The following is a 26,990-nucleotide window of genomic DNA, read 5'->3' as shown; positions in this document are numbered from 1 at the left end:
AGGTGCAGCTCAATAGCTGAGAAGGCCCTACTCTCTGCTTCCACAGAACAAACTGCCCTGGGTGTGCGCAGAGCTCTTGTGTGGGCTGATAAGGCAGAAGCATAAATAATTTTGTAAGCCACTTCTGCTTATTGGCTCCCCTTCTGCCGAGCAGCTTAAGCAGTGTCTCAGTTTCAGGTACCAAACTATATCCTCCCAACCCCACTCCCCCAGGAAGAGACAGAGGAATATGTTTTTATGCACCTTTTTGCAAGAGTTTGAGGCTCAGCAGCTCGGGACATCCCCACCCACCTTTGTTTGGGCTAACCATGGTTTGAGCTTGCAATGGGAAAACCATAGCACAGAGTGGCTTGCCTGCTTTAGTGTTCTTGGGCATATACGCTTCTGTCTTCATGGTGCAAATGGTCTCTGGAGTGGAGCAGTGGCCAAACCTGGAGTTTGTTAATTCAGATGTTGTTCCAATCTAAGATGCTTCAAACCTGCTTCAAACCATGGTTTGTCAGTTTAGGCAGAATGCCCAAACCATTATTAAGCACCCATAACTGTGGTTTGGCATGAACTAAGCTAACGAGTTTGCCCAGATGGAATTATCTGCAAGGCTGATGCTGTACATAAGCTTTTTATTTTTTATTTTTTTTAAAGAGAGTCATCTCTGCATTCTACAGCATTGGCTAGAAAAGTTGATGGGTAAAACTTACAATGATAAATTCTGTCTTTTTTCTGTCTTAATTTTCATGTAAAATCCCAACTGCATATTAGAAATGGTTTCTTTACATACAGGTCCTGAACGTTTCACATTGTAGAGTTTTTGCTCTAGGCTGCACTACAACGTCATTTATAAGGTTGTATTCGGGGGGGGGGGGGACTCATTGAAATCAAACTGTTATGTTCAATGTTAGCTGTACTCTGAGTAGACCCATTGAAATGAATGAACATAGCTAGCTTAGGCCTATTGATTGAATTTGATTGCATCTGAACCAAGTTAGTCAAGATTACTCTGATGCTTTCCCCCCTGTTCTTGCACATTGTTTTCAGTTCACGTTGGGTTTCACAGGTTTGAGCATGGTTACAGGAAGTGGACTGGCATATATGCATGTCCGATGTGGTAGGAAAAAAGAGTTGAGAAGTGCAAGTGTGTCGATTGCATGCTCTTGCACAATGTGCATAGATATAAGTGTGGTAACTCAGTTAACACTTTGTGATACAGAATGAAAGTGAAGTAGATTCCTTAAAAGCATGGTGGATATTCTGTATGACCGCCCAGGTTCTCTGAACAGGATTCAAAATTGCCTGAACGGCAATATGCCATACAAATGCCGCCATATTTTCCAAATTTAGGAGGCTGTACGATTGTATTTCAGGGGCACAGTCCAGCCAAAGTTAAGCACTTTTTAAGGTCCTAATTTTTAATGGAGAGAATTAAGAACCCGTTTCATGTTGTGCCCTATGGATTTCATTGGAAAAGTGCTTAACTTATGATTGGATCTTGTCCAAAAGGTGCCTTTCTCAAAGCTCAGGAATACTCTATTTACACACAAAGCAAGGCACTGCTGTCATGTTCTTTCCTTTTATAAAAGTATCTGGAACATTTGTTTTTTACCCGTTGCCTTCATTTGCTGAGGTTCACCAAAATTATCTCGACTTTTCAGGATACCTTGCGATAGCTATTAAAACTTCTTTCCTTGCAGTGACTTCTCTGTAGCTTGGTACAAACTTCTTTTTTTAAGGCTCAAATCGGAAGGTCTGGAGTTTTAGTAACATGAGAATTTCTCGTAAAGGCACGCAACCTAAATCCCCCTTATTTAGAGGTTATTGTTTCTTCACCCACCCTTCCTTAGTGAGTGTCTCAAAGGTGCAGTGAAAATATTAAAACATATGCTGGCTTCTGTGTTGAGCATGTGGTTCCCCCAGGTGGAAAGCTTGTATTTTTGCCTTGCACCTACGTTTTTTGGATGTTCCTCCCTATTAATCCATTCTAATTTGTTGAGGTTTGTGTTTTTTAAAAAGGGGCTTGTAATGGAAAGGATGTGTAAAATGATATCAAAGGCGGGCAAAAATCTTCCAAGGCGGAATGGACTTGCAACGTCCGTGCTGTTGCGATCCTCCCTGTGTGGGTTTTTCTTAGCTTCCTTTCTCCCACGAGGCTTCTAAACTGAAAAGTTAATTTTTCACAGTTAAATGGCCAGTGTTTGCCTTTAAAATGCAGACGTTCAGCTGAGCTAGTTGACAGTTGTTTCTGCAGAGATGAGTTACTCATGAAATACCTCTTCTGGTGTAAGCAAAGGACTTTAGGACTTGCAACCGTAGCATCTGTCCCCGCTTTGAGCACGGTGGTGATCTTTAACTCCAAGGTTGTGGGCTGTTTTGTGTATGTGTTGATTTGCAATAAAACTTAGCTTCCTCTGATGAAGTGGAGCAGGGTCAACGACCGTAGCAAGGTAGCCATCCTTTAAAGTTCCCCGCAACTAAGGATGTCAGAGAATTCAGTCAGAAATTGTTGGGTGTGAACGTTGCCACATTTTCATCCAAGGTCAGGAACAGAAATCACACAAGCAGATAAGATGCTTGCTTTTCACTCCAAAAAATGCTATGTTATTTTCTGTCGTCGTTTTTGATACTTCCTTTCCATTTAAATGCATTGAAATTAATTACATAATTATATTATTTTCAGCTGTAGTGGATAACGAGATAGACATAGGTTTTTGATGAAGCTGAACTGCAGTGGAACAGAAACCGTGCTGATTGTGATTGTTTATTATCCTTTATTAAATTTCTGTACCGCCCTTTAGCCGAAGATCATGGGGTGGTTTACAATATAAAGTGATGAATCCAGCAAAGCACGGAAATCGCTGCCTCCTTACATCCCTGCCTAAGATTCTTGGTTGTCTTTTCCGCAAATTGCAATAAAGCTCTTGTTGATACAAAACATACAGTGGAGGGATGCTTCTGTCCCCAAATCTCCCATTCTTGTCTAGGCTTCTCCCCCCCCCCCTTTTTTTTACACTATCTGAAAAGGCAGCTGTTAGAATTTTTCTGGCCTTTGCTTTGTTCATCTGCAGGAATGCTTGCTTCTTCCTGAAGTGCGAAATCATTCTTTTTGTGCATTTAGTCCCTAACTTGTAGCTGTGAACTGTTTCATGTTTAGTGCAGCCTTGCAAATTAGCCCACAGAAGTTCCTAGCAAGCCTGCAACATGTTCCAAAGCATAGCTGCCAGGGTTTTCATGGGGGCTTTGTGATCTGATCATATAACTTTGATTTTGTATCATCTTCCTTCGTTACCTGTTTTGTTTCTTGGCTCAATTCAAAGTGCTGGAAGGAAGGTGGAGACTCTCGGAGGTTTTATAGCAGAGGTTGGATGACCACCTGTCATGGATGCGTTAATTGAGATTCCAGCATTGCGGGGGGGTTGGCTAGATGACCCAGGGGGTCCCTTCCAACTCTATGCTTCTTTAAATTCCTCTATTGCCTAGGATCAGATACCTTAAGAGCTGTTTTCTGCTATATGTACCTACCAGAACCTTAAGTCTGTTTTCAGTGGTACTGATCTGTGTCCCTTTCCTATTAGGAAAACTTGAGAAAATGGGTTTTCTAGCCCTGTTGACTGTGTTTGGACAATCATAGATTAGCTTAATAACCGGAGACATGACCGAGCCTTGCACACAGCCACTTTGTCCCTCTTTGTCCCCTTTGTGTGTGTAAGTGAAGAAGCTAGCAAGCCTCAGTAAATAAACTCTGTTTTCCCATTATGTTCAGACCAGGAAACTATGGTTAACAGCTTCCAAATGAACCCACCTGTGAAGCCATGTTTTAAAGTTGGCTTAATATCCTGGTGTGTTTGAATGCCATTGACCACAGTTTCCCAGTCCAGACCCAAGTGAATGGTCATTAGCAATAGAGGCTAAACATCAATGCTGCATAGTGGTTAGTGTGTTGGATGAGGACTAGGAAGGCCTTGGTTTAAACCCCCACTTGGCCATGAAACTCACTGAGTGACCTTGGGGCCAGTTGATGTTTCTCACCTTACTTAAAGGGTTGTTGAGAGGATAAAATGGAGGAGGCAGGGTGAGAGGAAGCTCCTTGGAGGAGAGGCAGGATATAAATTTAAGCAGCTGTGTTCCTGGGTTCTGTCTGCATGGCTTAGGAAATAGGAGGCCAAAGCAAAGTGTCAAAAAGATCCCTGCATTGTTAGGGGTTCCTGATTACCTCTTTGCTCCACCTTGGGCCAAGTGACTAACATCAATGAATCTTCGTCTTTGGTGTGCACAGGTGTGTGGAGTTCAGAATTTGACTGAGAGTGAATTGGTTTAGTGAAGAAGAGCAAGCAGCATAAAGGCAAGGGAATTTGCCTTTTTTGAAAGCGTCAGATTACTGATTCAGAATAGCAACTGTGAATCACTAACCTATGCTATCCTTGATCATTTGGAACGATGAAGTAGCCTCATATTGAGTCATATTGAGTCATGTCCATGTAGCCCAATCCGTCTAACTGGAGATGCCAGGAATTGACCTTGGGACCATGTACTGAGCTATGAGCCTCTCCAAGAGGTCTTGTAAGCTAGCTCTCTTAACAGCTGCAGAAATACATTTCGAGGCTTTGGTTGGCCCATTGCAGATTTAACGGTGACGAAACGGTTAAGCGATTGGTAGTGGGAGCTTTGCAGCTGTTCATCCTGTGCCATCAGCATCTGGATTCCCCTGTGCCAGTGCAAAGCGATTCAAAGGGGGAAAGATTCAGGTTATAATGACTTGAAAGCCCTTGTGGATCTCTTTTCCTTAAGGTAACCTTAGCCCGGGTCTCCACAGTTGCTTGCTTGCAGCAGGTCACATCATTTGTAATCCTAAACTACTTTTGCTGTCTGAGACGACTTATAACGGTGCGCTTCAATAAACTCTGGTTCTCATGACTTATTGGCAGATGGGTGGGGAATACCTGCAGTATTAGCTTTCACCTGCAGTTACTTGCATGATGCAGAAAGAGAGAAAGAAAGAAAGAAAGAAAGAAAGAAAGAAAGAAAGAAAGAAAGACTCTAATGGCTTTCTAAATTTTGTACCAAAGCATTTCTTTGTCTTGCGGAACATTGAGAGCTTTAACGAGTTCTAGTGATAAAATGCACGTGTGAGAACACACAGACCAAATCCGTTGTGTTTGTATTTCTTCATTTGGACAGGAGTTTCACACTCTGAGCCAACAGAGGAAATGCATCTCTAATTCGGTGAATGTTGCCAGTCTCGGAAGAAGTTGTTTTTCTAAATGGTTATAGAGTCTTGGACCTCTTCCTCTTTGAGAGAGGAGAAAGGCTGCTGCCTCATCTCTCTCTCTGTTGTCTGTCTTTTAAAACCAAGATTAACTTTTACCGATGATCTTCCATGATAGCTATTGAGGAATTTCAACAGCAGTTATCGTCATAATCAACTTAGTTTCTCTGCCCATTTTGGCTGCTGTGCAACAGTCTCTGCACTTGGTAGAGTTGAGCCTTCTTGGTGGTGGTCCCCTCGTCATGAAACACCCTCCAGAGATACATTTGCCCAGAGCCAACACTTTGACACCGGGTTACTTGAAAAAGCAGGGTGGATTTTAAAAACTAAATACAGTGTTAAGGCTTCCTAGGGAACAGTGTCGATTTGTTATGGTGGAAGAGTCTTTGGCATGTTTGCAAGTTTGGGTAAGGGAGAAGGAGGACATGTAAATAAACTTAAGGATGGTGATACATATTAAGTCTGAATCTGTGTTTCCTTTATTATGTTAGTGTTTAAAGCTCTAAATGGCTTGGGCTCTTAATATCTGAAAAAAACACCTTTCCTATCAGTGTTAAAATCAGCATAGGGGGCCTTTATAGTTCCACTACCCTCAGATGGTCAGGGTGTTGGTGGTGGCCCAAGTGAGGGCATTCTCTGCAGCAGATCCTAGCTTGTGGAATTCCCTCCTTACAGAGGTGTGTCTGGCACCTATGCTATACAGCTTTTGGAGGATGCTGAAGAAGCATCTCAGGGCGGTAGGTTCATTCCCCACGTTGGGCAAAAGATTCCTGCATTGCAGGGAGTTGGACTTGATAACCCTTGTGGTCCCTTCCAACTTGACCATTCTACAATTCTCTGTGTGTTTTGGGGACCCACTGTGATTTGTTTTTAAAGGTTGAGTTTTAAATTGTTGTAACCTGCCGTAGACCCGCTGCCGAAGGGTGGGTAATAAATTATAATAGTAACTTGAAAAACACTAATTAATAATTAATAATGGCCCAATTTGGGATAGGCACAGATGATTTGTTTTGTTATTCTCTCCTCCTCCGTTCCCCTTTGTTACAGGACAGGGTGATATTTCACCCCCTCTCTAATAGGTAGGAGAGGATATCAAATGTATATTATGAGGGCTGGGTGAAAATTGGCCTGTGGCCCTGCTGGCCTTTGGCTGCTGTGATGTAGGGCAGCAAGGGGTCCTTTCAGTGCTTCTCTCTGCTTGCCCAACTTTTGGAGCATCTCTGCCTACTGAGCAGCCGTTTTCAGCCTAGGGGTTGGTCTGCTAATGACTGATCTAAAACCATCAAATTCATTTATTTGTCACTGCCACTGACAGCCCAGTTAATGATAATAGATTCTTTTTTTAGCCGGTCGCCTTGTCTGATTCCTTCTCTCTCTCTCTCTCTCTCTCTCTCTCTCTCTGTTCCCGCCCCCTGATATGCTGAGAATCGGCATTACTGAGAAAACGCAGGTCTTATTTTTAGCAAGAGATGCTGGAAATAGCATAACTCACGCAGCATGTGCCTTAGATATAGCTTATGTGGATGGGAGTGGAATTGAGCGTCGTGTGTTTCTAGGTGCCGTCTCAAATCCTGGCATTCTGCTGGTACTTCCAGGGGCATATGTGTGAAAGTGCAAGACAGGTGGTAGCTGTGGGAGGAGCACACTGAAAAGCGTCCATGTGCCAGCTTCCAGCCTGGCTGTGTGCGTCTGTGTGCACAAGATGCTGCCCCAAACATGCCTTGGCAAGTGCTCAAAGTTGCAGTGAAGATGGTGTGCTAGATGCTGAATTCAGCACATGGCAGCAGGTGTGGGGAACCTTTGGCCCTCCAGATGTTGCTGAGCTCTAACTCCCATCATCCTTGGCCATTGACCACTTTTGCTGGGGCTGATGGGAGTTGTAGTTCAGCATCATCTGGAGTGTCAAAGGTTCCCCGTGCCTGATGTATTTATTTATTTTATTTCTATACTGCTTTATATTTTTAATAAAAATCTCAAAGCGGTTTACAGCATATTAAATCAACCAACCAATAAAACAATAGCCAGGCGATGTTCCTCCGGCCTCATGAGGAGCCTCTTCAGTAGGGGTGGGTGAGTGTGGGCCTCGCCCCCAGGGCAGGTGGAAAGGGCCTTGCGGGGAGTGGCCGTCGCGCCTCACAGCCGGGCGATGTTCCTCTGGCCTCAGTGATGTACACCATTAGCTGACTGTGAGTTAAGAACATCAAAGGGAAAGGTGTGTCTTACAAAATCCAAGAGCTCCATCCTGTAATTCCTCCATCTTTGTCAAACTGGCTCCTTCCGGCCTTCTAAAAACACATGCAGGGAGAGCAGGGTTCCATCTGTAGCTTGAACACTCCATCTTGGCTCCATGCTTTTGGGCTTCTTGGCCAGGAGGCCGTTTCACTCCTTTCGCTGCTGCTTATTCACTCGTCTTCTCCCTCCAAGGCTGACGATGTTGCTCCCTACCGCCAGCCATGCAAAATACATGAACTGAGCACCATGACCTCTTCACATCAAAGCAACAGCAGACAACTCGCACGCACACACACACACACACAGCCTCTGGGTGCACAGTGACTACTCAAAAGTACTTGCAGGAGGGGTTTTTTTTAACAGCGAATGTGCATGCACAGTGTGAGTTGTGTGTGGTTTGTGTGAGCTTTCTGCTCTTGCTTTGACCTGAATAGGCCATGGTGTTGAGTTCAGATACTTTGGTTGCAATTGATTGCCCATCTGTTGAGTTGCCCTTGACTCCTCACTTTTACCTTTCCATTCTTGGGCACCACACAATAGTGCTCGGTGCCCGTTGGGATTGGTGGGGCAGAGGAAAGGGAAACTTAAGTTGTTCTAAATTGTTTTTAATACAGTACTGTGTTTTGATGCTGTAACCTGTCCTCGGACCTCAGGGCAGTGTTTGAAATTAGCCAGGCGCAAGGTGCATTTTGCACCTGATTATCGGCCACTTGCGACCAAGTGAAGATTCCTGGCCTCCAGAAGGGTGCCTGATATCTCTGCCATCTGGAGGTGCATGCCTGGGAATCCTTGGATCTGGACTGTTTTCATACACTGGTACCACATCCTAGGCAGAATTCTATCAGTTATATTTTATCTGCATAATTGGAATGAATTTCAGGAACCAAAATGCTTTTTCTGTGCAGCCTGAGCAGGAGCGGTGAACGACGTTACAGTGAATTGTTGTAGCTTGTCTTCGCTTACCCCTCCCTACCCCACTGCCCTGTTCACAGTTGTGAAGAATATTCTTACATTATGAATGGTCTGTGTCCATTAAGAAAAAGAGGTAGGAATAGGCCAATATATATGCAGGCTGTCCGTGGAGAAAGTGACCTGTCTTCTTTTAAGTTTTCAAAGTTCTTAACCTAGCTCTAGGTTTCCACTTGAACCAGCCAGATGTTTAACTGAGAACCAATCACAGTTAGTCCATCATTTGAAAAATAAGACTTGAGAGCCATCTTGCCCCAAAATGGCAACTAGAAATTCCATTTTGGCAGCTGTAACCTTGGTTTAAGGAGCCATTTGGCGCCTAGCCTATATATCTGAGTTTCTAACGCTGCCTCAGGGTGAAGGGCGGGTAGTTAAATAAATAGTAACTAATGATAGGTGGGGCTGAAGAATCACAGGAGCCAGAGACAACTCATTATGGCTTTGTCCCTATTATTCTCCTGTGCAAAAGACAATATAGACATGAAAGTAGTACATGATTACATGGGAGTAAGTCCTTTTGAACTCACTTGGTTCTAAGAAGACCTACATAGGATTGCTTTGCATGGATTCTTCACTATCTACCTCTCTTAACACACACGATGAATGAAAGCAGGACATGGGGACGCCGACTCCGAGCCAGGAATTAGAGAGCAGAGAATGAATTTAGTATAGCCAGGTGGGTTGAGGAGAGGAAGGCTGTGCTCAAGTTTTGGACATGGCCCAAGTTGCCCATAGCAAAAAGCCTTCCTTGTTGCCATGTTTATCTTAAAAGGACTGTTCACGCATGGTTGTAGAGCAAGTAGTAGCTGGACTTGAGCAGCACGGCTGTCTATCACTAAATCCAGCAATGTTCATTTGCAATTGAAATTGCTCTCAAGCAAGTTCTGCAGTAAATATGGTTGGGCTGAACTTGTGTGTTGGGGGGAAAACATGCCTGCTTCACTGTACTAAATTTTATTTAAGTTTAAGCTGTCCTCCTTGGATCCACCCCACGCATGTTTTCAACACATCAGTTTTGGTTCTGGCAGCTCGTTGGGTTCTCTATGTGGTTTTTTACGTGAGAAACCTTAAAAATCTTGTTCCAGAAATGGATCTGGAGGGGAAAGCCATTAGCGATCTAATTCTGCTCTCTTCTCTTTTTCTGGAAGCTCTACCTAAAAATTATAAGGTTTCCTCACAGGAGAAATTGGGTTTTAGACAGGGCAGGTTTCACACAGTATGTTTTGCACCTTGCTGCTGGACCGTGTTATGATTCATCTGCATCTAAAGGTGAATCATCAGTGCGGCGTGTTTCTCAGTCTTGAATCTGTGGTATTTAAAGTAGATTTGCTAACCAATGCTTTGAAGATCTTATAGGCTGCCCTGTGGATGTAGGTTTCTCTTCTCTCGTACCACCCTCCACAAGTAAGCGGACCAGATGGCATTTAAAGTGAAGTGTGTGTCCACTAAAAGTAAACTAAGGTGGTTCAGAGAGGTATAAATCCTTGACCTTAATGCATTTTCCTTAATTCCTGTTTTGGACTCATGGTGGAATGTCAACCCACCTCTTCCCTAATGAGAACAATGTCCTATACCTGTGATGATTGACGGCACGGTAAATCCATAAGGCAACCCCTTCCTCTCTTCTGCCCACACACAAACACAACACATTTCTTTTTCTTTTTTTTAAGCCTTTTTTAAGTGCAGTTTCTGTTTGGAATTCTCTCTGCCCTTGGGCAAGGATGACAGTAAATGCTGCTAGTTGAGCTGTCTTTCTGCCTTCATGATGCCCAAATAGTGTGCTGTTTTTCTTGACTTAGGGAGGTCATTATAAAATGAGTTTGCAAACCTTTGCTGTCAATCCAGTTCGTCCCTATTCTTCGGTAAAGTGAGCATCCTGGCTGTAGTCCTGTGACACAGCAGGAGTTGTGTGTGTTGGGTGCCTTCTGACGCAGCATTGCACCCTCTCCCCCCTTCTAGGTGACGCCAAATGCTTTTCTTCTGGTCATCATGAGGACTGGTGCCATGGCATGGCAGTGGCATGATGGATTCTGTTCACTGTGGACTTGCTCTGCATTATTTGTTAGATGATTAGGTTTTTAAAAATATTGTCGAATTGGTCACTGGTCACATGAGGTTGCATAGGAGAGGACTAGGAAGGGAAACCTAGGAATATAGGAAGCTGTCTTGGTTTATCAAGCTCAGTGTTGTCTGTTCTCACAACGGTCTGCTCAGATACAAAGGACTTTGCCTGTTGTCCATCAATCAAAACATCGGAAAGAGGGTCGGGTGGGGAGCACCTGGCCTCTGATTATCTTAATTGACAGATGGGGTCATCCTGTTGGAGCTGGTGGTCCTTTGAGTGGCTGCAAGCTATAGAGGTCTTTCAAGGTTAACACAGTTAGAATTGTGCCTGAAAATGCATAGGAAGTCCGCAAAACTGTTTTCAAACTAGTGAGTTATCTTGCGACCAACAGATTCTGGTCAGTAATGTGGCTGTCGTATGCTGAATGTATGCACAGCCACGCGACGTGTCTGGAGTTTCTCTGTGTCTTTCTAGCCTTCCTCTTTGCAACCAGTGACCTTGAACTGCCTTGCAGTGTCCTTGATGTTTTACTCCTTGTATTCTTCAAGAGTTCCCCGCATCTCTTATCTAGTTGCTGCTAGAAACCGTCATGGTGCTTTGCCAAGCGAAGGAGTGGGAAGCTCTGGCTACTTCAGGCTGGCCTTATTCTTTCATGAGACTGAACAACTTCTGGGAAAGGTAACTTTGAGAATGTTCCCTTTTCTTAGAACAGATGCATCCTTGGCTTTGCAGAACATAACAGCCTACATCCTTTGGACTCCTAGTTCGCACTTCTTTTCAGAAGGTAATCCTAGCTGGTACAAGTTGCGATAAAACATTGCTTTCAGAATTTTTTTTAAATTAAAAGAGCACATCGCGGTTTGTTTATTTACTCAAAGCATTTTTAAAATCCTGCTTTTCAGGCTCCCTCTATAAATCCCAGTGATAAAGGCAGTCCCAACCTCCAGGCTTACAATCTAAAAGACACAACACAAAAGGAAAAGGGATGAAGAGGGATGAAGGGGCAAAAGCAAGAAAATTTAGGCATCATTTCTTGCTTACAAAGTTAGTATTATTTTGATTTATTTCCCACCCTTCGTCCTGAGGTCCAAGAGCAGGCCACAACAATTAAAAATATCCAGCTGGAATGAAAAGATTAGAGCCAAAAATGGCAGGTCTTTCAGTATAGCTGAATCCAACATTTTCATCCTTTGGAATCCAAAAGATTTCTGTCCATTCATCCAAATGTATTCAGTGTGAAAGGGCACTCATATGTGGCTGACTAGATGTTAGGGAGACATGTTGCTTGCCTGTAAAAGTTGGGATCTCAGAGGCAAACAGCACATGAATTTGTGTAATAAGACAACTTAAAAAGAAAAGCAGCCACTGAAGGCTTTGATCTGAGTGCCATGGGGAGGGGCTGATTCTTTTGGTTACTTTCCTGCTCAAAAACTCCCCCAAGCCGCTTCTCTCTCCTCACCTGCCCAGTCGAGACGTTCTACATTGATATTTACCTTTGTAAAGCTCTGTTGCTTCTTGACTTCAATTGGAGCCTCCCGAGTCTGCTTTTCATGCAAAATGAAACCACCAGGCTTTATTGTACAAATTTGCGTCTGCTGCATGTGTTGACCTTCAGGTTTTGACCCTGAGTTTAGTATTTAACAGGAGAAGGAGGGGCATGCATTCTGAAATATTGGATGGACTACTTAATGAGTGTCACCCGCCAACATTGGGCTGCAGGTAGCAAAACGCTATAAGCAGACAATTCAAGTAGTGCAAAATGGCAGCTCCTAATAAAGTTGAGTTTAAGAGGCCATTGGCGTACTTTGGTGATTGGAAGGCTGCGTAGAAGGAGGTGATGCCTGAAGAATGAAATGAGCTGTGACTTAGTCTTGAACTGAAAGAGCTCAGCTAATACCCAGTTCTTGACGCACAGCATGGTATACTTGCTTCGGCACTGGACTTGCAACAGACTTCAAATCCATGCTCACCTGCAAAGTTCACTGGATGGCTATCAGCCAGGTACTAACTCTCATTCTCTCAGCATAACCCACCTCTCAATGTTGCAGGGAGGGGAGAGAACCGTGTGTGCCAGCCAGAACTGTTTGGAGAAATACAAAGAAATAACACGAGTTGTGAATGCCAGGCCTCAGCCCCCGTCATCTAACTTAGCATGCCTCTGAGCATGCGCAGGGTGCTCTGCTTGTTTGCTCGTTACTGAGAACCACGGACACATCGTGTGATGGAGGAGATATAATCTCCAGTGCACCGCCTGCCATTTCACAGTTCATTTCTCTTTTGGGCAAATCTTGGCACCTGAATTTTACAGGAGGGCTACTTTGGGGAGGGCCCACCACAGACACTGTTCCTACCTGGGTAACTTGAAGGGTCCACCTGGTGGTCCTCAGGGCTGGATTTGGCCCTGGGCTTGATGGCTTAAAAGGTGCTGGGTGCCAGTTCCTTTTCTCTTACTGGACAGCTGCTTCATGTTTTCTTAATAACCTCTAATTTAGGTTAATGCATATCACTGGAATCTGCGTCTCTTTTGAAAATTAGGCTCTGCACCCCATGTTGGGAGCTTGCATGCAATAGCAAGCTCCTTTAACACAGGAGAGATCAAAGGAACTTTTGCTCTTTCATAATGTTCTTAAAACTGTTTGGCAGGTGCAGCTCTCCTCTTGTTGTGGGTGACTTCTTTTTAGATTTGCTTCTATGGAACCTAACCAAAAAAGAAAAAGAAAAAAAGAGAGGTAGAAGCAGATAACATCACACCACCTGCTTGTTTTTACCTTTTGGCTCTACCTGAGTGGGAATAATTGGAAACGGAGGCAGTTAAATGCCCTTGAAGTGGGCACAGGCTGAGTGCAGGCAGGCGGAAAAGGTAAAACTCCTTAATCCAGCCACGAGAGAATATAAAATTCTGTGTGTTCCTGTTTGCTGCCTGTTGAATCTCAAACTGTGTCTGGCTTCTTCCCCACGTTGAGACCCATATTGCTGTTAAAACACAAAAAGCAGAGTCTGTGGGCTCCTTAAAGACTAGCAAATTGTTTACAGCATAATAGGCTATTGTGGGCTGGTCTTGTTATGGGGAGGCTTTCTTTGACCCATAAAAATGTCATGGTGAGACCTCCATGTAAAATACAGGGCTGTAACTTGGTGGTAGAGCTTATGCTTTGTATGCAGAAGGTCCCAGGTTCATTTCACCATGTTGCAAGCTAGAAGATCTCTAGTAGTAATTCTCTGAGACCTTAGATAATCACTGCCAATCAGAGCAGACATTACTGGGGCCAGATGTACCTGACTAGGTATAAGTCTGTGTTCACATTCACCTATTCCTGGACTGTACTATTTCCAGGCTGTTGGAGGGGTTGCATGTCTGAAGACTTATTGGTAGTTTTTTGTTTTTGTTTTGTTTTGTTAAAAGCGCGTGCTTGCTTGTGGAAAACTTCATTTTCCTAATGTGCTATTTTTCTACCTGAAAGCATCCTCTCAAAACCAAAAGTAGCTATCAGCTACTTTTATTCCCAAGTGGTTCAGTCCAGCAACATTTTGACCATATGATGAATCATTTGTCCAGACTAGGCCTGCATGCACATGGTCCCTGGTGTCTCCTGCTAAAATGAATTTGGGTGGCAGAGCTTTGGAACAGGCGCTAGAGTGGAAAAGTCAGTCTTCAAACTTCTCAAACCCAAGACTGATCTTCAGCCCAAGCATGGATTTCTCAGTTTTCTCTGATATATTTATGTGATGGTAGTAGTGCTGTTCTTGCAACCCGTCTTGAACAATAGAGGGTCCCGATTGAAGACCAGCTTTCCCCAATGAGGTGCCTTCTAGAAGTTGCTAAACTCCAACTTCCATCACCCTTTACTCCTGACCATTTGACCTGGGGATGGTAGGTGTTGCATGTGCAGATAACACCTGGCGGGCTACAGGTTCACCATCCCTGTTCTACACACATTGGTTGGGCTTCTTTTTGCAGGTTTGGCGGAAAGGCTCCCCCCACTTTCTTTTCTCCTTTCTCCTTCATTGGAGCATTCCTGATCTAGATCTGCCTGTTAGGAGCAGGGAGATGGGCGTTGCTCATTCATGTTCCCTCCTGCATAATAATTCTGATACTAAAATTAGTGCTGGTCTCCCTGGGCCATAATTCTTTCCTGAGATTATGGAGAATTGCGTGTCCCAGTGATTTATAGTTTTTCTGGGTCTGGATTCCCCCCACTCTTTTCTTCTTTTATATAACCTTGAGTCCTCAGGTCACTGTCCTTAGCCTTTCTTCTCCTTCTTTTTATCTTTCTCCTTCTTTCTTTCATGGTCTTCCCGTTCTTTGCCCTTGTTCCTTCCCCATCCAGTCCCTCTTGTATGGGGGGGGGGAACACTTTAGCCATCTTCCGTATTTTTGCCTGTTTAAGCCTCTGTCACTGCGGGCAGATGGCTTCCTTGGGAGCTCTTCTGAAGGTTTTGTAATTGAGTCTTTTACCAGGGCGACAGGATATTATTAACCTTCGCTAAAGCAATTTATTTCATACTCCTTTGTGGGGCTAAGCTTTCTCTCTTTCTACCCCCCTCCCTCCATTTCTTTTCCCCAAGAAAATATGTACGTGGAAAAAAAGGTTTTACAAAAGGGAATAACCAAGCCTCAAGCATTAAACTCTCTCTCTGTGTGTGTATTTTTAAATTTGCACGGAGGAAAAAAGGTGTCTGCTGCCTGTTTTTAAAACAACTCTCGTTGGTCCCTTAAAAATGTTTTTAATGTGTGTTTGCATGCTTGAGGGGAAGAAAAAAGCAGTCCTTTCGACTATAAGTAGCTCGTAAAAGGGGGGTCCCATTTCATTTGATGTTTTAATATCCCTTGCTACTTAAAGCAATACAGCATCTTGTTTTCATCTCCTCAATTGCTCCTAAATCTAACTTGGGAAGGACGGGAGAGAGAGGGGAGGGAAGTCTTAGTGTGGTCCATTGGATGGAACTGAGGGAGATACGACTGACCTTGTTTCAAATCCCAGCCCAGTTTGGACTTGCTGGGTGGCCCCGGGCTGGTGGTTCTCTTGTCATTCTTCGTTTCCCCGTCTGCAACACTCCAGTAGGTATTGCGAACTGACTTGAGAGCTTGCAGGGAAGCGCTTTTCATGTAAAAGCGCTGAAGAGATCCCTAATAATGAATTAAACTTCCTTGAAATTTTGCGGCGGCTGCTCTTTGGGGAAGAGGGGTAGGCAGGGAGCTAGCTTTTCTTTAGTGTTGCCCTCCTCTCATTCAGGGATGCTGTTGCAGGATGGGAGAAGCAGTGGTCCCCCCTGCAATGTTTTGTGCTATCCCTAAGGAGCGGCAATGTCACCACTTGCTTGTTCTACACACTGAATGCCATAAATGGACCTGCCTACTAGCTCTATATGCCAAAGGCACCAGTTCTAATGTGCAGATGTATGCGTGTGATTGGCCTTTGTCGATAACGCTGCTGTAGTTGTGAATACTACGCACCTGCCTTATTTATTTTGTTTCCTTTATGAATCGCTTCCTACGAATAATCTCAAAATCATTTCACGATACTGTAAAAAATATATGCAAAACATCTTGATTCCGCAGGAACAGTTGAAGCCAGTGCATATGTAGTAACACCGACAAAAAAGAAAAGAAATTTAAAAATTAAATAATCATACATAGGAAAATAACTGCGTGTATGAACCAATTTCAAATAAATTCAGATACTGACTTGGATAAAAGGCTTGACTTAGAAGGCTTGCTGAAAGGAGGAGAGGCTTCAGCAGGCAATAGGGTACCTGCCTGAAAGGTAACAGGAAGGACTACCAAAGGTTTGGGACCACCACACTGTTGGCCCTGTTCCAACTTCATGTGGAACAGATCTCCTGATAAGATGGTATCTGCAGGTTGCCCTCTCCCACAGTGATCAGTTGGGTGTATAATAGACATGGGCGTAGCCAGGATTTTTTTGGGGGGGAGAGGCAGAACCGACGTGATTGGTCAGTTAAATGTTTCTATTGTTTTACTTGATCTAAGGGGGGAGGCAGCTGCCCCCCTGCTCCCCTTTGGCTACGCCCATGATACTGGATGAGGCGAACTTTTATCAGGCCATTGGTCCATCAGACCCAGTATTGTCTACTCTGATTGGCAGCAGCTCTCTGGCAGAGAGGGGTATTTCCCAGCCTGCTGCTTGACCTTTGTTAATTGGAAACAACTGACTTCAGAAAAGAAAAGAAAAGCATCAGTTCTGGGTGAGCAGAGAAGTGGCAAGGGGAGCAAGGAATATGCTGTGCGCAAATGCAAATATCCAGTGACTGAAAGCTGTGGGAGCCAATGAGAAAATTGCAAGTGTTTTTTTTTGGGGGGGGGGAAGCTCCTGATTTCCCTTAGGGTAATTCCTGACTGGAGATGCCTGGGGTTGTACTTGGGATCTTCCGGGTGAGACACTGTGGGGCTCTGTGCCAAGCTACGGACCTTGTGTGTTCTCCTCCCCCTCAGAACTGTAACCACAACTAATGTGCAGTTTAACCTTGAATATATCCAAACTTGTGAACCATTTGTTTATAAGTGGGGCTGAAATGGGCATGTGTGTTTGGACCATTTGGATACTCAGAATTGGTCCTTTATCTCTCTCCTCTCTGCCCCTACCCCAAGTGGTTGGATGGGATTCCTACCCTTGGATGAGATTCCAACCTCTGCAAAAGAAAATTCATGCGCTGTCATGGACCAGATCATGCATGTTAAATAAATTTAGGCAGATATGTACTAATTGGGTCATTTGAGCATGTAGCTGCTTGATCAAGGAAGGAAATTACCCTGTGTGTTTTCTGCCCTTGGGAAACGTGTGTGTACTCTTTAAATATTTTATTATTGTTTCTGTTATTATTTATTAAATTTGTATACCACCCTTCATCCAAAGATCCCAGGGCGGTTCACAATGTAAAAATACAAAATGAGAACACAAAATACATAACAAAGCAAAAACAAAACAAACTACACACAAACACATTTAAAAGGCCTTATACTTTTTTAGAATGCATTTGCTTTATTTTAATTCATGACATTTGACAAATTTGTGCAAAACTAGACATTTTAACACACAAGGCATTTGCAATCAGTTATTTACAGTACTGAGTAATCAATATTTAAGCAGTCTTTATTATCATTCCTTAACAACACATCAACATTACATTTGTCAAGTGCTCAGTTTTAAAACTTCATGTCTATTTCTCGTCTGTTAGCCACCCACACCCTGCTTAGTGAAACATCAGTTTTTGTGCTCAAACTCTTCCAAGTTAAGAGATTTGCTTAAGAAATCAAAACTTCAGAAGAGGAGAATCCAGGTTCTCTTTATTTCCTTCCGTTGTAAAACTGATGAGAAGAGAGCTCAGATCTATTGGCTGTCCCGCTGCCAAAAGACCATTTCCAAATGCAGATGCATTTTTTACAGTCTGAACTGTGCTCGGTTTGTTATTTGTTTTGTCAGTCTTCCCTTGCACTAAAGATGCAAGCGGTGTGTGGGGCAATTTGCTCATTCTGGCAGGACTAGAAGTATTTAGAGGAATTTGTGGAGAACGAGAGCTGTCCATCCCCGCAATTGGTTGCCTTGAATGTTTCTGAAACGAAGGTGGCCGTGGGGAGAGTGGACTCTCTCACACACAATAAGTCTCTCTCCTGACTTCCTTTGGAGTTTTATCCATCACTATTCCTTCTCAAGGAGTTTCAGTTTTGATTTAGATTCTTGCACAAATTTTTCTACAGCCTCTGTCTTTCGCTCTTCCAGCTGGCGACCGTTGTTCCTTTTCGCTTTGCTTCCAGTTTGTATCTGGATTGCTATCCAGTGAGCTTCCTTTAAAATCTCCACAAATTTCTCCTCAGAAACGGGGCTCTGTGTTAGTTCATCTGCAAGGGGTGATGGAGGAATTGTGTCTTTCGTTGCTTCAAGAGCCGTCGCAATGCATTTTTCTTTATGGCCCATGGGCCCGACAAAAAGTTCATCCTCATTTTCACTTATAGGAGACAGTGAAAGGTCAAAGTCAATTTTTTCGTCAGACGGGTGGCAAAAATCATTCACACACTCATTGGGTTTGGCTTCTGTCATTTTACATTCTGAATGCAAGGTTGTTTTCCCTTCGTCATCCATGAGACGACAGGCTGAAGCGACACGCTAAGAGGAATGAGTCCGCCATTTAAAAGGCCTTATAATGTTAATCAGCCAAAGGCCTGGTTATAGAGAAACATTTTTGCCTGGTGCCTATATATACAGTATGTAATGAGTGCACCAGGTGAGTCTCTCTGGGAAGAATATTCTGGGGAGCCCCTGCAGGAAAGGTCTGTTCTCATGTTGTCACGCTCTGGACCTCTTGTGGAGGAGGCACATGAAGAAGAGCCTCAGAGGATGATAATAGGATCTGGGTTTATATGGGGACCATGATATTGTAGTCCTGAGCCATTTTAAGGCTTTATAGGTCAAAATCAGCATTTTGAATTCGGCCCGGAAACTGATCGGCAGCCAGTGTGGTCGGACCAGGACTGATGTAATATGCTTTCAACTTCTCTTGTCCCCAAATTTAAAAATACACAAGTTAAAAAGCCGTTTAAAATAATTTAAAACAATTTTATCAGCACTACTAACAGCAACAGAACCGCGCCCCCCCCAAGTTGCCTAAACAATACTCCAACCCAAGAGTCTGTTTTAGAATTGCTTACATGTTGTAATGTTTCTTACATTCTCGAAAGCCCTTGTTTGATGCATTAGCTGTTCCCATACCTGCTCTCCTGGCCTTTCAGCAATAACACAGTGTTATAGCTGTGAGATGAAAACTGAAAATGGCTTCTTTTTAAAATGTACCTTAATGTGTTAGTGTTGCAAGATGAAATACTTCTAAATTAAGGGACATTATGGAGCACCGTGTACCATATCTTTGGCTCTGTAGGTGGTCTGGAGTACAAAATGTTTGTTGCTCTAACTCAGTGACATTTTCTATCCTGTCCATTCCTGGTGAATTTACAGTGTGGTTTTCTACTCCAGCCTAATCTTTCAGCAGACTGTTTGAATATATATATATATATATATATATATATATATATTTATGTGTACTCTGCAGTTCCCAGCACAATTTAGATAGACTCCAGCACTTATTGCAGAGGTTGCCATTCTGAGAATCTTTTTGCTTAATGGACATTATCCTTCGTTGGTCTTCATTGTTTTTTTCTTTAAGCAAGTTGGTAGTTCTCATGGTTCTTGAGAGGAGAGTGGAACATACGGAAATTGTCTGAGGATTCATTAAACCCAAGAACACAGAAGAAGAATAGGATTGTGCTGTTTGTACCATTGAGTTAAATGGGACTTACTCCCATATAATTGTGTACAGGATGGCAGCCTTAATCAGGACTGGACCTTTGTTGTCTCCCCCTCCTACCACTGTGCTATTTCCTGTGCTGTTTCCCATTTAGATCTAACTTGCATACCCCATATTTGCTTGTTGTTCACCACTGTTTAGTGTTAATCCCTGAAACTTGAAAGCAGAATTAATTATACAAAAGAGATACATGCAACTGTAATTACAGTTATAATTCTGGGTACAGAATTTGGAGTTTCAAAGTGCAAAAATAAAGCTCTCACATATTGTAGGATTTTAGTATAGTTTATACTTGCGCGCTCTCTCTCTCTCTCTCTCTGCTAATTTAATATCTTGTGCTAGGAATTATTTTGCACATGCAAGAAATAGTGCAATACCAGTTCAATTAGTCTGGTGTTTACTGCTGGTGTGATTCAGTAACCTCTTAAGTTCCTTTGCAACGTTGCCCTCCCTAAACTGAATCATTGGGAAACTGCATGGAAAGGCTGCTTGCCTTTGAGGAAATACAGCAGGAAATACAGCAATCTTCGCCAGTGTTGCCCATTTAAAGTTGGAGCCGTAGTGTTTGAACTGTGTCCTGAGCTTCCTTGGAAGCTTATCAGGAGTTCTTTGAGAAGGATCGCTAGTGATGGGTAAGCACCTTTCAAGGCACCCTGTCCAACATTATTGATCAAGAGCAGCTACAGTTCTGCCTTTCGCCTACCATGCCTTTGGCCTACCAGCAGCTCTGCCCCCAGAATCCTCTGCAGTCTGCCCAGCATTCATTGACAAGATACTGTCATGCAAAACATACCCTCCAACATTTATTTAAAATATTTACAGCCTGATTTTCTGCCTGATAAGAAGACTCCAAGGCAGATAACTTCACTTTTTGTCAATACAGTATATAGGAAATGTAGCATTGTTTTTAAAGGAAGTGGTGCCTTATTAATGCTCTGCAGAGACAATGGTGGAAAGCGCCTATTGCCCAAGCCTTAGAGCAGGGGTCAGCAAACTTTTTCAGCAGGGGTCGGTCCACTGTCCTTCAGACCTTGTGGGGGGCTGGACTATATTTTGGGGAAAAAATAAGAACGAATTTCCATGCCCCACAGATAACCCAGAGATGCATTTTAAATAAAAGCACACATTCTGCTCATGTAAAAACACGCTGATTCCCGGACCGTCTGCAGGCCGGATTTGGACGGCGATTGGGCCGCATCCAGCCCCCAGGCCTTAGTTTGCCTACCCATGCCTTAGAGCTTCTCCTGGTGTGGTGGTTCTGGGGTGACCCTAGGAGAGAATACGAAGACCAAGGAGCACCATATGTTGTCTGTGGGATTCAAAGTATCTCCCCACCCAGGCAGCTGGACAGTCTGTAACATCTGGCCTGATGAAGATCTGGTGGGACGATGCAGGAAAATAGCCACTCCCCCAACTTAGTTGAGGGATGTGGAACCTATGACATTCCAGATGTTGTTGAACTCCCATCAGCCCAAGCCAGCATGGCCAACGGTTTGAGGTGGTGGGAGTTTTGGAGTCCAACACCAGGAAGGCACCAGGCTCCTCATCCCTGCTTCAGATGCTGCTGCTGGTTTTGTGGCTGTTCCAGTGTTCACATATGGGAAAAAAGGACATGCTAGTACAGTGGTACCTCAGGTTACATACGCTTCAGGTTACATACGCTTCAGGTTACAGACTCTGCTAACCCAGAAATAGTACCTCGGGTTAAGAACTTTGCTTCAGGATGAGAACAGAAATTGTTCTCCCCCTCCTCATTTAATCCCCAGAACAACCCTGTAAAGTACTTTAGGATGAGAGGCAGTGATTGGCCCAAGGTCACCTAGTGAGCTTCATAGCAGAGTGGGGATTTTCAAATATACTTGGGTATATTTTAACCCTGGGCTAAAATATACCCCAAGATAACCTTCAAAAGGGAGGGGGAACATTAGGCAAAGTAATAAAACAACTACAAAAGTTTCCTCCCCCTTTAATTTTTTTCATTCCTCAGACTACTCTTGTCTTCCCAGAAATATTGCAAAAGGTGGTCACTGAAAATGAGAAACCTCTTGAATAGAAAGGGACCCTTATTTGCCTTCACATAGCTTTTCGTCACCATAGAGATGAAAAAATGCTCAAAATTGCAGTCTCCTCCTGCCTCCCCCCCTCCCATTGATTGCTACCAATGGGATGTGGCTACAGGTAGCAGCTGTACTGAAATTGGTTGGGGCCCTTTAGCACTTGTGGGATTGCTGGGAGATAGATGCAGCCAGTTGCTTTGTTGAAAATGCTCCCAGAGTGTCAATTAAAGCAAGATAGTGCCTGCCTGTGGGCTTATAGTCTTTACTACAAGGCACACAAAGTGAAAGGGGGCAGCAGTGTGGGAAAGGGGAAAAAAGCGAAGTCAGACTTTATCAGGTAATAACAACTGGAGCCCGGGCCTAGCGTCATCGTGGCAAAACCAATGTCAAATAACTTATCTAGGTTCTCGGGATGTCAGACTTGTGGCCCTTTCTCTGTGCAGGGATGGTCGTGTTGGGTGAATGGAAAACAGAAGCAGCAAAACTGCTCCATGTCAGGGTTTGGCAAGTGTGTATCTGGGAGTTCATGCTGTGATTTAGGTGCTGAGCCAGGGATGGGGGACCTGCGGCCCTCCAGATGTTGGATTGCAGTTCCTGTCAGCATGTCAGGTGTTGTTTGGAGTTTGTAGTCTGGCAACATCTGAAGGGTCACAGATTCCCGCCAACCTTCTTTTAAGCTGTGGTTTGGCATGGTGTCTGAATGGAGCTATAACTTCTCTAGCTTCCTGGTGCATTGTGGGGGGGGGGAGCCTAATTGGTTTTTAAAATAAGTGGGTTAGACTTTTGTGTGTGCGCAAGTAACCCCTCTGGAAGCAAAGGGATTAGCAAACTATAAATATAAAGTGTGTGCTAAAATTCCTGTGATAGTTTCGAAGAGGCAGCCACACAGAATGAAAGCGATTTTTCTCTTTCATGGCGCTGGCAGATTGTTATGTTTGGGTTGTATCCAACCGAGTTTTGCTCAGAAATGACCCGCTGAAATTAATGAACGCAAGTTAGTCGTGTCTTTTATTTTTAATAGGTCTGTTCTGAGTAGGGTTATCACTGGATGCAACCCATTACAGCCACTTCTTTAGTTAGAACTGTTTCTCTCCCACCTCCTCAGCAGAGTAATCCTTAACACCTTTCCCATGCCATTTTCAGATCAGTGTGGCCTAACTTCCTAGTAAACGTGATTAGGATTTTGGTCTAGGAAGAATGAGTCACTGTTCACACATGGGCACTTGGCACCTCTGTCCGCCCTCCATTTAAAGCCAGTGCTGGATGGATATCATCTGTTGGTCCCCTGGCACCTCCCCACCAGATTTAACTATGGGCAGCAGAGAGTGGTGGTGGTGGTGGTGGGGTTGAAAGGAGGGGGGGGGGGCTCCAGTCCCATAATGTTTCTCAGAGCCATAGAGTGACACTACATAGGTAAAACATTTGAAATTCTCCAGGCTATTTTACACCTGGCTATTGGCCACTTGTGACCAAGTGAAGATGCCCTGGCGCCCGGATGATGCCTGATGTCTCCACCATCCGGAGGTGCGTGCCTGGGGATCCTTGGATCTCAACTGTTTGCACACACTAGCAACACATCCTATAGAATTCTATTGGCTATATTTTATCTGCACAATCAGAATGAATTTCTGGAACCAAAAAGTTGTATTGAAAAAATTTGACTTTTGAGCCGTCTGTCCCCAAAATGGCAACTAGGTGTTCTGTTTTTGCAACGGCAACCCTGGTTTAAGGAACACATTTGGTGCCTAGCTTATATACCTGAGTTTCTAACACTGTACATAGGAACCAGAGGCATTGTGGGGGATTTCAGATGGTGGCAGGTTCCCCAGCTACCCAGTCTGGGGTCAGTACTCTTAGTGCGGGAACCTAACTTTAAATTTGTTTTTTAAAAAATTAAAAATTAAAGGGGTGCTAGTGTCACCTAGACTCTGTGGGTCTAGGAAATACCCAATGTTCAAGCCTCTTTTAGTGTCCCCTTCCGTGTCTTTGACATGGAGATTAAACTGCCTATCTACCGGGCAACCTTTTGTACCAGTGACTGAGATAATGTACACTGGTGTCTTTACAACTCTTGAGAGTGTGCTAGGTCAGTGCTAGACTGTGTTTTCAGCTGGGCAGTTTTGTCCTTTGTCCTAGGTTGCCTTTATAGTGCTCAGGCAGAATATAGCGACCCCTTTTTTTTAACATGAATTTTGCTGAGACAGGTTAACAATTATGCAAAGCCTTTTCATGGTAGAAATTAAGGAAATACATTAAACCAAAGATGAGTAAATAATGATGGTTTGCTGTATTTATATTGTGGTGTCCCGTTGCTTTCATCAATAAAATTTTATTCATTCGTTCAACAAATCAAGATGAGTAAATAGTGACAGACGTGGTGATAAGTGCCTTTTCCCATGAGGAAAATATGGGGTACTCGCCCCTCACATTCCTGTAAGGTTAGGCTCTGGCATTGTGTGGCACAAACTGGATCAAACTGATCCTATGTTGGTGGCAGAGTGAAATTCTTTAACTCTTGTAGTTCTGGAAGGTGGTGTTTTTGTTTCCTCCCCATGCCTTAGAAACAGGCTCTGTCTCTGTGTACTTTTGCCCTTGTCTTTTTTCCTTGAGTGTCACTAATAAGGCCTGCTGGCCTACATCAGTGTTTCTGGGAACCATCGATTTGCTAATTGCTGATAATCAAGTCTTTGCTGCCCGCCTCACACTGAGAGGGCTCTTGTTTTCTGCCGTTCTGCTAAGAATTAGGGGAGAATTTGCCAGTTTTGTAGTCTCCAAAGGAGTGTGTGTGTATGTATGGGGGGGGGGGGAGTAGAGAGAGATTTTCTTCCCTTTTAAAGCTCTCTAATTTCTTTGAGGTAAGCGTCTGCTACATTTTTTGGCCTCCATCAACAAGGGGCTATTATACTGCTGACCTTTCCCGCCAAAATGAAAGGCAAGACTTGAAAGCTGAGATGCAAGGGGAGAGGGAGGGAAAGAGTTGAGGTGGCTTTAAATTCCTTAGAGTCTATTTCAGATTTGTACCACTTATGGACTAGCCAGGCAATATATTCCCATTTTTTTAAAATTTTGAAGGACCTCCTCTGCTTAATATTGGGGTTCAGTCTAGCAATGATTTGAGTCCCTTTTGTGCTTGCTGCTCAGGTGCTTCAGCTATATGTTGCTGCGTGTGTGCTTAAAAACTAAAAATCGGTACAGTTGAATTGCATTGTTTCCGTGCCACCAAGAGTCTTGTGTAGCATCTTGTAGAGGAGAAAATGTTTCGTTCCCATCTGCACTATACATTTGAAGCAGTATAATGCCACTTTAAACAGTCATGGCTCCCCCCCCCCCCAAAAAAAAATTGTGGAACTGTGATGGACAAACAGAGCACCAATTCCCAGTGTTTCCAGGGGAGAGAAATTGACCGTTGAATCGGTCTGAGAATTGTAGCTCTGTGACAAAAATAGGGCCATCCTAATACTTCTTAGCAACAGGAAACAAACTGCAGTTCCCAGGATTCTTTGAGGGAAGCTGCAAGTGTTCAAAGTGGTATGATACTGCTTTAAATGCATAGGGCAGATTTGTTACTGTTGGTATCTGTCTGTCTTGGGAGACAATGGAAGAGTGTGCCTTCCATTGGTAAAGTCAAAACATTGGAGAGCTGCGTTGCCAGCTGTGGCTGTAGAGACCGATAAGGCAGGTGGGGCAGATGAAGGTGTCTGGTTTTGCTGCTGCAGCTGCACCATGGCATTTCTTCTCTCTCTACTTCTCCCAGTGGTCATTCCTCCTCTGGTCACTGCGGTCGAGACATGACCCGAATGTCTGTCTCCAGGCACTGCAATCGTCTGCAAGGAATTCCCATATGGTGGGGTTAATGCTGATAGCCTTCATGCCCAGGTTTTTGTTGAACACCGATATCGGGCCATTCATGAATTGCCTTGCTTACGGTTGTTCTGCTGTATTTTACTGTATTTCTTTTTCTACATTGCATTGTTTGATGTGTTTTATCTGATTTTTATCCTGCCCTGGAATTTATTTATTTTTAATGAAGGGCTGAATAAAAATATTTTAAATTAAAAACAACTGTGCGTATTTTTCAGGTGCTTTGTCCAAGGCATTGAGGCAAGCTGGGCAGCTTCCTAGGTGCCAGAATTTCGGAGCTGCTTAGCTCAGTTATGTAATTGCCTCGGCGAGACAGAGATACTGGCCAAGTTCTCGCATAATTCTAAGCCGGGGTGTCACCAACCTTTGGAAGCTGGTGGTCACGTTTGGAATTTCGGGGACGTGCTGTGGGTGCCATTCACAAAATGGCTGCTGTGGGAGTATGGCAGAACACAAAATGGCTGCTGTGGGGGCAGGTATGAGAGGCCAAACCAATGCAGAGCAAACCGTCTCTCAGGCATTGTGGATTTTTACATTGTGAAATTACTGAGGCTTTGATAGGAGCCTTGGGATGTTTACTGATGGGCAAACTTGGTGCCCATAGGTGTGGCACTGGCAATTCTTGTGCTAAGCACTGTGTGTATGAACAGAGCCCCGGGTTGATGCAGTTCCGCCTCCCTTCTGGTTCTTTTCAAACCATGGGCTATGAAGCTGGCTAATGTAACTACAACTAGAGCTTGCTTCTGAACACAGTCTCTGTACAACGTGACAACTAAACACTAGCAAAGTCCTTCTCCCAGCTGTGCAGAGCGAGTGAGGAACACACGAACCCGGAGGTTTCCTTGCTTGTGCAAGTAGGGATGAGCCATGGTTATTATTATGTGCAAACCACAGTTCTGCAGAAAGAGCACCGTGAACTGGGTTGCCTGACAATAAAGCATTTTAAAATGTGCATCAGTTCTTTTTAATTTGTGGAAGGGGATTATAATGTTGGTATCAGGTGGGCCGAGGTAGGTAGGTAGGTAAGCTTTTGGGATAAGCCTAAAAATGTTAAGAGATGCTGTATATTATACAGTTGTTGGGCAGGAGGAGTGGGGCTGCTTTTTACCAGGAGCCTGCCCTGTGCTTGAGCTTGGCTGCTGGTCACACTGCCTCTTTAAAACAAAGCAGGAGGAACAGATGATGGCTGGGCAGCTTAGGTTACATAATCTCTTTCAGGTTTAGCACTGGG

General features: G+C 43.9%; 1 protein-coding gene and 1 long non-coding RNA gene across 45 annotated transcripts in view; one reads left to right on the top strand and one right to left on the bottom strand.

Moving 5' to 3' along the window:
* MSI2 (musashi RNA binding protein 2) overlaps positions 1-26,990 on the top strand; it is a 448,144-nt gene that overhangs the window by 63,025 nt on the left and 358,129 nt on the right. The window lies entirely within an intron of this gene.
* On the bottom strand, positions 9,390-13,910 carry LOC308464571. 2 transcript variants are annotated; one of them, XR_013980096.1, is made up of 3 exons: positions 12,875-13,910; positions 12,017-12,603; positions 9,390-11,479 (listed from the first exon to the last, which is right to left on the bottom strand). It is a non-coding gene; the product is annotated as an uncharacterized lncRNA (long non-coding RNA). The 2 variants fall into 2 exon arrangements; XR_013980097.1 differs by having other exon boundaries at positions 13,292-13,910.

The sequence above is a fragment of the Podarcis pityusensis genome, assembly GCF_964106645.2.
Source record: "Podarcis pityusensis genome assembly, chromosome: 15".
Classification (NCBI taxonomy): Eukaryota; Metazoa; Chordata; class Lepidosauria; order Squamata; family Lacertidae; genus Podarcis; species Podarcis pityusensis.
The sequence above is the reverse complement of the archived record's forward strand: the minus strand, read 5'-3'. Positions and strand labels throughout refer to the sequence as shown.